Source organism: Netta rufina (genome assembly GCF_964035555.1).
Source record: "Netta rufina genome assembly, chromosome: 3".
NCBI lineage: Eukaryota > Metazoa > Chordata > Aves > Anseriformes > Anatidae > Netta > Netta rufina.
This window is the reverse complement of record NC_140125.1, coordinates 30236617-30248851: the sequence shown is the minus strand read 5'-3', so window position 1 is coordinate 30248851 and position 12235 is coordinate 30236617. Positions and strand designations below refer to the sequence as shown.

General features: G+C 36.2%; 1 protein-coding gene across 3 annotated transcripts in view; it reads left to right on the top strand.

Annotated features, from left to right (window-relative positions):
• The window catches only part of AKT3 (AKT serine/threonine kinase 3), a 155714-nt gene that overhangs the window by 34869 nt on the left and 108610 nt on the right, over positions 1 to 12235 (top strand). The gene's annotated exons all lie outside the window — the stretch shown is intronic.

Genomic DNA, 12235 nt, shown 5'->3' with positions numbered 1-12235 from the left:
CTAACATGACACTGCATTTTAAATATACATACTTGAAGATCGGGTGTAGGGTAACAGGTAATAAAAGAAGACTGAAGGAAGGCCTTGGCCTTGCAAATGAGCAGTGACCCTGCCTTCAGGTCTGTATGGGAGCTGGCTGTGGGGGCCTCCATGGGCAGCGCCCATGGCTCGGGGCTGCCCTGGGGGCCCCTGCGCCCCAGCAGGGCTTTGCTGGAATTTGGGCTGGGTGACCTATGCTGCTGGCTGGCAGAGGCCTGGGAGGGGAGGAGTGTGGCGAATGAGCCCGGTCTGTTGTTTTTACCCTGCTCCTGCTGTTACTCTGCCCAAATTATTTAAGTCTTTGTCCACTGCTGTATTTTGTGTTCTCTTTCTTTCTTCCCCCATCCTTAATAGCCAGGATGTTAACAGCTTACTAGCCAAAACAGGTACCAGAATTGTACATCCTTAAGTATACGGCTGTTTTTCTGAAGGTTCTGCATCCCTGCTGGCTGTATTAACCTTGGTGGAGCCTGTAATGTTACACGTTGAACTGTCTCTAAGTATTGCACTGCCTAAAGAGGTACTTAGGGTCTGCCCTCAACCAACATATCATTGTACTTACATAGCTCCCCAAAATCACATGTGCTATAGCTATTATAAAGTTATATGAATATTTATATGCATAATTTGTTAAATGTTAATGTTAAAATTGGAAAAGTATTTTGAAGTCTGCTCTTCACATAATTGCAAATTCATGGAATCCAGGCAGAATCATAAAATATTCTTTAAAGATTCTTTTAAGATGATGTTTTATTGCTTACTTGTGTCCACAAAGGAATCTCGCGGAGTAGTGGTGGTCTGTTCTCCAGAAATGATGTTACTCTAATTCAACCCACCTCAGGAACTTGGTGGTAAAAATTTTGATGAGAAACATACTTCTACAGCAGAAGAATGCAGGTGCAAAATAGAAAAAGCAAGCATTTTTTCAAGTGGTATTGATTGTTTTCACTGCCATATGTAGGAATACCAGAATATTTTTAGATTAAAAAGATTAAAAAATTATCCATTGCATTTGCGAAAGCTTATATGTTTGGGTTCATATTTACCATTAGAAATATCCATCGTGCTATCTTAAGCATTTTAATTGGGTTTCAGCATCCTGGCCTCAGGCTGGGAGGCTCTCGTGCAGTTGTTGTTGTGCTCGGGGCGAGCGCAGCACAGCTGCCTCGTGATGTCACGAGCTATTGAGACGGCACCGAGCGGCAGAGGAAGGGGATGAAAAAGGCAGTTTTTAAGAAAAAAAAGTGTCTTCAGTAAGCAAATTATTTTCGTCTGTGTTGTTTTGATTAGGATATGAAATAACAAGCAAAGTCTGATTGCTACAAAAGAAATTACATCTGGAGAGTTTAACTGGGGCAGTTTCAGAAACTTTTTTGGTGAAGTGTCTCATCTTGCCCCTGAAGTTGGGAGAACTGTGGAGCACCTCAAGCCAAACCTCCTGTCGTGCTCCTGGCCATGTCCATGTCCCGGCATTCCAGCAACATGGGATCTTCTTGGTGCCTGGCACTTGTCATGGTATTTGAGGGGGTTTCTTGGATTTCGTAGGCTGGGGTTAAAAGAGACAAAGATAATTTCTGTTTGTTTTTGTGATCAAGGGTCTTGGTTTCCAGAGGTGAAAGATGTTTCTGAAACATTTTGTATGATGGATTGGCACTTTCCTTTTTGATACATCCTCACTGGCACATGGGTCCTGTGGGAGGGCAGGAAAGGTGGCTTGATCAATGTTTGTAGTGAAGCATCTGGTTCAAAAAAATAGAAAAAAATCAGAAGATTTGTGAAGTACATCAATAGAAAATCTATTTTAACACGTGTTCATTAGAAATTCAAACATGGATGCAACTTTAATGGTTAAGTAAAATTACTAATATGAGAAAGGTCTTGAGCAACTAAAAAGGTGGCCAATATGTGCTAATGGTTGTCATGAGATCACCAATGCGGGAGTATAAGGATTGTTGCTTGAGCATACCAAAAAACATGTTGTGCTATCATTAAACACGTTGTCTGCTCGGTAGCTGAAACCCATGGAGGTCATGATTTTTGGTTTGCATGTTCATGTCCCTTACAGCAGTCTGAATAAGAACTGATTTTCTTCAGGGTTCACTACATCTCTTTGTGTGGGTGACCTGAAAATGGGATACAGAGGATGATAGTAAAGATTAAAATTTGCATTTTTAAGTATGCACATATCCCTAGCACACAAAATTTCAGTTTAAAAATAAGTATGATAAAAAGATGTACATGTATTTTAATGTAACAGAGCTATTTCTGTGCTACCTTCAGAGCACCTTTAAGGATGTAAAAGATGCCTGTGTAAGGATTTCTTCTGAAGGTAGGTATGATTTCTATCAGTAAGGAGTCATCAGCTTTTTCAGAATGTTCCTAAAGAGATGTCAGTCAACACCTGTGCACAGAGGACAGGAAAGCAACCCTGCTGCCTTTATGCCTATTCCGTAGTGTTTGGAGACTGGTTATTAGAAGAATATTGTAAACTCAGTTTTCTATTTCAAGCAGAAGCATCCCAGTCTTCTTTTTGGAGTGGAAAGATTTTTTTTCCCCCCAAAGTGAAACAGATAGAATGAACACTTTTTAAGATTAGTATTCTGCTTATGCTGAAGTGCAGCCTGCAGATGGTCCAGTCAGTCTGGCTTTTGGTGTTGAAGACAGCTACCTCAAAATCCTTGCTGGCTGTAAGCCTCTTCAGCTACTGAGCAGGGTGCATTGGGGTGGCCTGGGGACCGTGCTGGGGCTGGAACTGCTGAATGCTCCTGCGCGCCTCTGTCTTGGGGCTGCTGGTGGCTGCTTGTGGCTTGTTCCCACGTGTGAGCTCCTCCATGCACATTCTTCTGTTGTCCACTGTGCATGTTCCCCCTGTCCAGCTGGTTATGTATCTACCCCTCTCCTTGACAGAGGTGTCTGCTTTCAAGGATTTTATGGGAATGAAGGGGAGATGCCTGCAGCTTTGTCACATGTAGGTGGTATCAGCTGCTGGTTTTAAAAGCTGTGGGGGAAGGAAATAGAGTTGTTACTTGAGCACCTAATTTCCCTGGTCTGTTGTTGGCTGGGCTTTCTGGCAAAACTCTTTCCTATAATTTGCCTCTTTCGCTCATCCATTGCCTTATGAAAAATATAACTCTATTGCAGAAGCTAACTCAAAGAGAAAATAGGAGCATATGTTGGCTGAACTGTAGTTTCCCTGAGACACCACAGCAACAATTCCAAATTTAATTTGTCCTAGCTTTTTTTTTTTGGCAAAACTTATATTTTGTTTTAGTTTTGATGCAGAAGACATGGAAAGGCTATGGGGAATTATTTATGTGGGAATGGATGAGTTATGGGGTAGGCTATAGTTATGGCTTGCTGGTTGTAGAGAGTTTGTCTAGACAGCATTTTTTTCTTTTCATTTTTAATGTATGATTTTTTTTTGTATTTTATTTATAATACAGCTGTACTCATGAATTTTCACTCATGAATTTTTCTTTTTATGCTGTAAATATTTTGAATATTTATTTTGAAGTCAATTTTGTAGCATCATATTGTCCCTGTATGTTTTATCCAAATATAATTTCTATGTGGTATGATCATGTTTCACTATAATTGGCCCATTGTTATTTTGTATACCCGACCGTACAGTAACAGATTTAATTAGAACTACTGCATACTGACACCTTTTACTTAAATGAGAATAGTCATTTCTAGAGAAAGATAGATTTACAGTTCAGCATACACATCACTAATTTATATTTCTAGCAATTCTGGTACACAGAAAATCTCACCAAATTTAGATTGAAATAAAAATAAAGATATCCAACGACAGTTGAATGAATACTTTCAAATAGCCATAGCTACTCAATTAAAATATTTGAAAATATGTAGACACGAATAAGCTTTTGAATTACTTTTTCTTTTGGAAGACAGCTTTTTGTTCTTTCATTCATTCTTTCTCATTTTTAGTCCAGTTATGCTGTCATTATACAGGGAGTTAGGGTTTGTTAAATGTGATTTTATTGTATTTTTTTTTTTTCCACCATAGTTAAAAAAGACTGGGTTTGTCTTAACTTTTGGCTTAACTTTGATAGCCTAGGTTTATGGTACCTGTAGACAACGACAGGAATAGCATAGCTACCATCTGTCCTGTTCAAAAATGTATTCCGTTTTAATATTTTTACGTGTGAACCCTTGCATGTATATGACTGGCTAAATTTATATTCTTGTAGCAAGGGGTAATTTTGACTGTGGATAAAGTGGTAAGAACCTTCCTCTGAGCTTGGAGGAGAAGAAAATATAGTATTGAATTACTTGTTTTACTTTCTGTGGTGACATGTTACATCCTGCTGCCTTAAGAAAAAGTCTTTGATGTCCGTTGGTCAAAACATGATTGTTTCATGCTTTTTCTTGAATTATTTGATTGTTCATTGGACCTTTAGTTGATAACTCTGTGCAAGGTTAATGGCTTTGTATAGAAGTTCCTGAAGAAACTCCGAATGTAAACCTTCAATAGTGATGTAACGTGTTTATTTTCATATTGTTTGATTTTTACAATGAAGTACTGATTCTTTTCAAAGAGCCCTATACTATTTTGCTTAATATTTTTGAACAATAGAATATAGATTGTAATATTAATTTGTTGTTTTACATAATTATTGTTGATAGTAAAAACATTTAGAATTTGTGTATGCCTGAATTAAAATAATTTAATGTTAATATTTTTTCTGTTGGATAATTTTTAGACTTAGGAAGCTGTTGGAATAACTTTTGCAGATATTTTGTAACTGTCACAACAAAAGAAATCAGATTTGGTTGTGAATGCCATCTACCAAGACTGTTTGTTATCTGTAAGATAAGCTTGAGACCCTCTGCCAGGATGGTAGGTGGGGTGTACTGTTTTATTAGTATATATCTTTGCTTGTTGGTGCTCTGTCCTTCTGACTTTTTCCCCTTATATTTTATTAGGTTCCTAAATATGGAATCAATCAGTCCTCATTGTTCTCATGTTATTCTTGAACTTATTTTTTGCTATTTTTTGTGAGCTGAGGTGGCAGTTGAAAGCTGAACTTTCCTGTATTGTTTCAGTATATTTGGTTCAGCTGAGAGTCCAGGTCAGCTCTCAATATTTTGTATAAATGAACCCAGCTATGCGAATTTATTAGAATACATTCTCTTCAGATTATTCAATGTCCAGTTAAGGTAACTGGTATTTTAATGTTGCTCGTGTTTCTATATTTGCTATATAAAATGATGACTGTCTTTGTAGCATTTTTGCAGTTGAAAAAGTAATATTAATTTAAAATAAATGGTCTTTTTATTATTAACTACATATGCAAAAGAAAAAAAAAGGAACATCTGCCTTCCAAATGTTGTTCAATGATAGTAATTAAAAGGTTAAATAAAAGCTGAGGCAAGCTTTGAATTTTGAAGCATTTGCAACAGCTAGTAATCTGACTTACTGCAGACATTTTTGTCAAAGTTGAAAAAGTTAGAGCTAATTAATTTCTTGGGAGACATATGATGAAATTGTAGGTGTGATAACATATTTGAGTAACATATGGTCGTTATGGGGCACCTTTCTAATGACTGAGCACCACGTTAAATATAGACTTCCCAGTTTTTCACTTCTTCTATTAGTAGTGGTTCTTTGTTACTACGATTTAAACTCCTCTTATTTTCCATTGTGTGTGAAATAAGATTTTCTTATATAAGTAATTTAAAAATATTACTACCACAGTGCTGCGCTTTGGTAAAATTGAGTCTTCTGGGGCAAACAATTAATCTCCCTTTCTCATAGCCTTCTGATTTTGATAACATTAATTGAGATTATGTGCATTTTGACCTTTATTTTGTGAAACATGAAACGTGCTGCTGAATGTTTTTGTATGCGTGCTTGAAGGTAGGAGTGAGAATGTTTTTGGAAGATTGGTAGAAAATGCACATTACTCCACCCAAAATATAATATATTGAAAGTTTATTTAATAAGCTATTGTTATTTATTATGTCATGAAAAGGAGAACAGAAGTATTTTTGAAATGATTTCTCAGTCTACAAGTCATAATAAACTGTTCTGTATAATGTTTTTTGAGAGGTGGTTCTGCCATTCGCCAGGAAGCTGTATGTAAAGACTGTATTAGAATGAATAAATTAGAAAGAATAAATGATTTCTTTTGTACTAAAAGTAACTGGAAGTTTTACCTAATTTTAAATCGCACTGAACTATTTTTATAACTTAAAGCAAACACAAAAAACTTTGTTTTAATGTCAACAAGTGAAATGAGCAACCCAATGTATAGTTTAGTGATAGTAATAAACAAACAAGATAGGAAAAAAAAAATCATTAAAGTAGAAGGAGAAAGGTGCCTTTTCTGGTGGTGTTCTCTACCGAGAAGGTAAAGGACACTTAAGAAAGCTGCTTTTGTTGGGGCAGAAAGTAAAGGATGCATGTTAAATGGGGATAGGACTTGTATTCTGAATTGAAGAAGCTTGTTTTTTTGTTGTTTTTGTTCATTTGTTTTGCAAGTCATACTTTTGTCTGTATTACAGTATCAAATGAAATTGAAGATGTAGGTTTTTTATTGCTATGAAATTGTTGATGTTAATTCATTTAGTTCTAAAGGAGCTCTTCCTCACCAATTTTGCATTGCCAGAGATCACAGACTGCTGGATTATCACAGGATCTGAATTCAAAGTAGCTGCAACTTCACTTTTGAAGCCTTGTCATAGAGCCTGTAGCTGTGGCTACAGAATGAAAAAGGGGTCTTAACTATTGCAAAAAGCATGGTGACAATTACTGCTTGAATGTGGACGTGCTATTCTGACAGAGTGAAATCTGTGCTGATGCTTAGAAAGAGAGAGAAAGAAAAACTTATGTTGCTTGAAAGGAAGGAGTAAATGAAGAACTGTGTCTTGGTAGCTATGATATTAGTGGGGAAAAAAACGTCCCGAGAAAGATAAGACTGGGAGAGTCTTTTTCTCTTAGCCAAGATGTCTAGTGCTACGTACAATGTTATTTGAATTTCTTCTTGCACGTTTACGTTTTTTTTTTTTTTTTCTTTTTTTTTTTCTTTTTTTTTTTTTCTTTCTTTTAGGTAATATTTGCTAAAAGGGAACTTTAATATGTTTCTTGACTCTTTTTGTGTAAGGTGCTCAGATGACATTTTTGGTTTTCCAGAATCCGTGGTAGGCTTTTGGCTAGAGAAGAGAACCAAACTATGATTGCTTCACATGGAATTGTGTTTTCCTGTTTGGTTTGCGTTGATTTTGCATGGGACTTACAACATTTACTAAGAATTACTCATGAAAATATTTTTAATGGATATAGTAAACTTCTTCTAAAGTTACATTTCTCAGAGCTGGCCTTCCCCCAAGGCCCTTCAGCTGAACAAAATATTTATTTACTTAAATATTTAGTTCTGTATATCACTGGATTATTAAGAGCACAGATGGAAATAAGGGGAAGCAGTTTAAAGTTTAGAATCACTTTTACTTGATTTAACATTTGAAGATTTTGCTTTTTGTTAATTTAGAAAGATTTCTGTAATCTTTAATTGATAATTTTGTCTAAATGGTATGAACTTTGTCAGTAAGTTACTCTTTCAGGAGCAGGAGGTGATTGATTACCTGCTGACAATACGCATAGAAGAATGTGGCTGGGGAGGAAAATTTGAGGCAGATATGTTCCGTCTGATAAGCCTGATTTGCTGTATATGTTTTTATACAGTTTATATACATGTTTTTATATTTTTATTTTAACCTTTTTGCCTACAAATAGATATGTTTAATTTCCAGAATCTTTGTGCCTAAAATCAGCAATAGTATACTCACTATGTGTAAATTGTCATGCCAGATGTGAGGGGGGTCATCACTCCAGCCATTCACAGATCTAGTTATTGTTAAAAATTGCCTAAGCCCTGAAGGGACTAGTGATCAGGAAGGAGGGTGTATGTTAAAAATCTAATTAAAAAAATAAGAAAAAAGCATCTTGTGGCACATGATGAACTCTCACATCTAAGCATTTTTGGACGCTTTCATAGCCATCTGTAGAGGGTGGATCATTGATTATGCATCAGCCAGATAAAAGAAATCATTCTGATACATTTCTTTCTTCACCAGATAATGTTTTACTGCAAAATAGTATGGTATCTTGATCAAATGATAAAAACAATTTTTAAGGGGTGGTAATAAAAGCATACTGTACAGAGAACAAAGGATATGCTACAATGAAAGGTTGAGTTTATCTTGGTGGTTTCTGATAGCTGTATAAATCAAAGGAGGGAGGAGAACCTTGATGAATCACATTTAAAATCAGTCACCACCAGGACCCCCCACTTCCCTCTATAGGTGCAGTTTTGCTACAGCCTTGAGTTGGAACACAGCAAAAATAATTGTGATAAAACAGTGGTTTCTACTTACAACTTCGAATGTTCAGGATTGCATTAATGAATCTTCATATGTTAGAGAGCTAATGAAAAAAGATCAGTCGTTACACAAAATCAGTTGTTACGTACAAATTTACCACCTGCATTTCTTTAAGAAGATAAGGGATACTGTACTAAGAATGTACCTCAGACCAGTTAGATTCTATAATAAACAGAGTGTACAGTAGTTTACAAAAAGAGACATGAAGGGAAGATCCCCATAGTTTTCATATGTGAGACTGACGTGATTTAGCATGAATTCCTGTTCTGTTGCTGATCACTTTGTTAGAGGCGTTAGATCACAGCATAAACTTCATTTGCCTGATATGAGTCCTGTAATGATTTCTAAGGAATGGCAGATAGCAAGAAAGCATTATTTTTTGTATTCATTTGTTTGTTTTCTCTTTAAATCAGTCTTTCAGTTTTCAGTATTGAAGTAATTCCAAACATTCAAATGTTAAAATATCACATTTGGCATATGACATTTCTCATTGAGGAACAGATCTGTGTTTATCGCTTTTCTGTGGTTTGGGGTTTTTCTTGGGGCTGGGGGTGGAATATGATAAATGTTTGCAAGTTCTCTATTGCATTTCTATAAAATTTAAAGGAATTTTTATATTCCAATGCTTTGCTACCTGTGGGAAAAATATGGAACTGCAGGAAATAAGAAAGGGAAATTGCCCATTTTCTTTGCAGGTTTACCTCAGCAGTTCAACACTGAAAGATACGCTCATGTATTTTAGGTGATGTATGAGCTGGAGCAATTTCTGTTGTTTCACAATTCTCAGTTATTTGTTACTGTCAGTGAATACTCTTCTATTGCCTTTTTTTTTTTTTTTTTTTTTTCCCTGAGAGATCTCTAGATGCAGAAATGCAAGAAAGATATGGTACACCAACAGTTACTCTTTGAAATAAAAACATGAATTAAATTGTACATTAATAATGTAATATGGAAAATTTGCTAACAAATACATAGATATAAAAATAAGAGTATTTTACATGCATTCAAGGCTTTTTAATACATAACTGCATATAATGATTATTAAATTCAGAGAATCTGGTGGAGAATTTGAACAGAGAATATGAAATGGAGTTTGGGACAACCCCTAAGTAAAGAGAAAATATTGAGTATCTTCTTGCTCAGTGACAAGATACCCATGCTAACATGTATGTACCTGAAACGAAGCCTGCATAGTCAGCTTTAGTTTTATTATTTTTAAAACTTCCTTCAGTTTGTAATGAGTCAGTCTTTTAAAGGAGTTTTCTTTGGATGTGATTTCCTATTTAAAAGCAAACTGAAAAGTAATTATATCACTTGAGTTACAGCATCTCTCAGTTTGGGTTAGAACAGACATTTGCACTTGAAATATTTAATTGGTAGCTGTAACAAGCTCTTATCTGTAATGACAACTAGCTACTAGAAGCAGTTCAACACAGCTTCCAGCGGTTTTCACAGCTATTTGCTGACAGAAGAACGTAAGAACTTAGGACCCCTAAGTTCAGCTCTTTTGGGATAATGTGCTTTCTGACCTTTCCACTCACTTGTCTTTCCCCTGCTACTTAATCCCACATTCCCTTTGCTTTTGTATTCATGCTCTCCTCTTGGCTACCCTGCTGCTATTCTTTTGCTCTCACACCCTCCAGCACTGGCCCTCTTCTTTCTCTTTATTTTCTCAGACTATGGGAGTGCCAGCTCCTGCTTCTTTATTTCTGTAATCAGTTTGAATTTCACTCATCTCTCTATACTTTCTGGCCAACCACTTGCCCCCTCTGCCCATCTTCTGCATTTTATCTACACCTGTCCCATAACCGTCAGAGTTCTGCAATGCATTTGTCCCAACTTGAATTAGTCCTTTTGGACTGCTTCCTTAATCTTTATGCTACCTGGACATCATTAAAGGCAATGTTTGGAGTGCAAGAAAGTGTGTCTGTGCTCTCATTTAGCTGCGTGGCACTGTTGCAGAAAATTGATTGTCAGAAGGAGCAATTGCAGGAAATGACCTGGTCAGACCCTGCATCAGGGGAGAGAAAAGGGTCTGCGTAACAAGGCTTTGGAGAATTGGGCTGCCAGACTCAACAAGTCTATTTTAGCAGGTGTGAAGCATTTTATTTATTTATTTATTAAAACTCATCACAATTGGGTGGCTCTTCTTGGAGACATCTTTGACATCAAGTAAATCCCATGCCAAATTGCAAGTTCCAAGTTAAATTTCAAAGCCTAGTTACTAGTGCTTCTCAACAGAAGGGTTACTGTAATGTTTTTGTACAACATTTGGACAGTGTAGTAGCCCCCGATTCCCTGAGAAATAGCCAATTTGCTTCAACTTGTTTCAATTTGTATTCAACTTCTGCTAGATCAGTGGACAGACCACCTCCAAGTAAGATGGGAACTGGGTCAGGCGGCTGAGGTTCCTCCTGTTCAGGGAGGTGGTGGCAGCCATGTGTCCAGTTTTGCTTTTTCATGCTTTGAATACGGTGATGTTGCTCTTTAGTACTCCCAGACTTTATTCTAGAAAATGATGGTTGTTACACCGGTAAGGAGGAAGGTAGAGAGGTTGAACAATGTTGACATATTCTTCCTTGAAACACTCAGGTAATTTAAATGAATTGATTTGCATTATGAGAAAAAACAATTTCAAAATGCACATACAAAACCTATGATTTAAGTGTATGTAATCTAAATATGAATGTCCCATTTATTTGACAAAAGTACTATAGCTAATCCAATGCAGTATTTGAAGAGCTCTTAAAATGTGGATGTGTTTAAATAAGAAAAGGAAAACATATATATTTGTGTGTGTGTAATTTTGTATTTGGGACAAAATAAACTGAATTTTGATAAATCATAGTCTTAAAATTGTTTAACGTTTATAATTTTGGAAAATTATTTCTAATGTTAGTTCAGCAAAAATAATGGATAGTGGTTGCTGGATGTGGATGCCCATATCTTGGGTAGTGGATGCCCAAGAAGTCCAGACTTGTAGGTCTGTCAAAATAACATGTGTGAAGTATGCCAGTTAGTTTCATAGTGTCATCAGCACACAGTGGAGCAGGAGTATGTCCAGCATCCCAGCATCTTGCTTAGCACCCTTGAAGTCCGCAGTCTGAATGACCAGAGAATGAAGTTTACAGTGGATGTTACTTAGCAATTTTCATTACACAAGTATAATAAGAACAGCGCTTGTACACTTGATGTCTAGTAAGATTCTGTAGGTATGTGGTGGCAGAGTTGTTACTTCTTTTTTCAACTCATTCTATTAATGTAAGAAGACTAGGAGAGTGAGAAGTTCAAAAAAAAAAAAAAAATCAGGCTGGCGGGTTTGTAAGGAGATGGCTTGAAATGATTATGTGTACTTGCTTTGTGAGTGCGCGTATTGGGAAGTACTAATTAGCATGGTTATTTAGTCACTTTGATCCTGATAGAGCCCTGTTTTTGTTCAAAAATATTTTGTTGCCTCATATCTCAAACCTGCTTTTTTCAATCTTTTTTTTTTTTTCCCCTTTTAAATTCCGTAGAAAAAGTTTCTATCCCACCATTCTCAATGTTCCACTGCAAATAAATGTTTAGATGTAAAATGTGACTTAATAGTCTCTTTCACATTCTTTTACTGGATTTTTTAACATCTGTAAAATGATCAGTTCTGTTTCCCTTTAGTTATTTTAATGATGCTGTACTTCAAAATTAAGATTATCAGTGTCCTGCTCTCTTGGAATCAGCCCTTGGTTTTAAGGGAGTTTCTCAAATAATGATGTCTCTGTTTAGGAAGATGAAGTTGAGAGTTACGAAAATG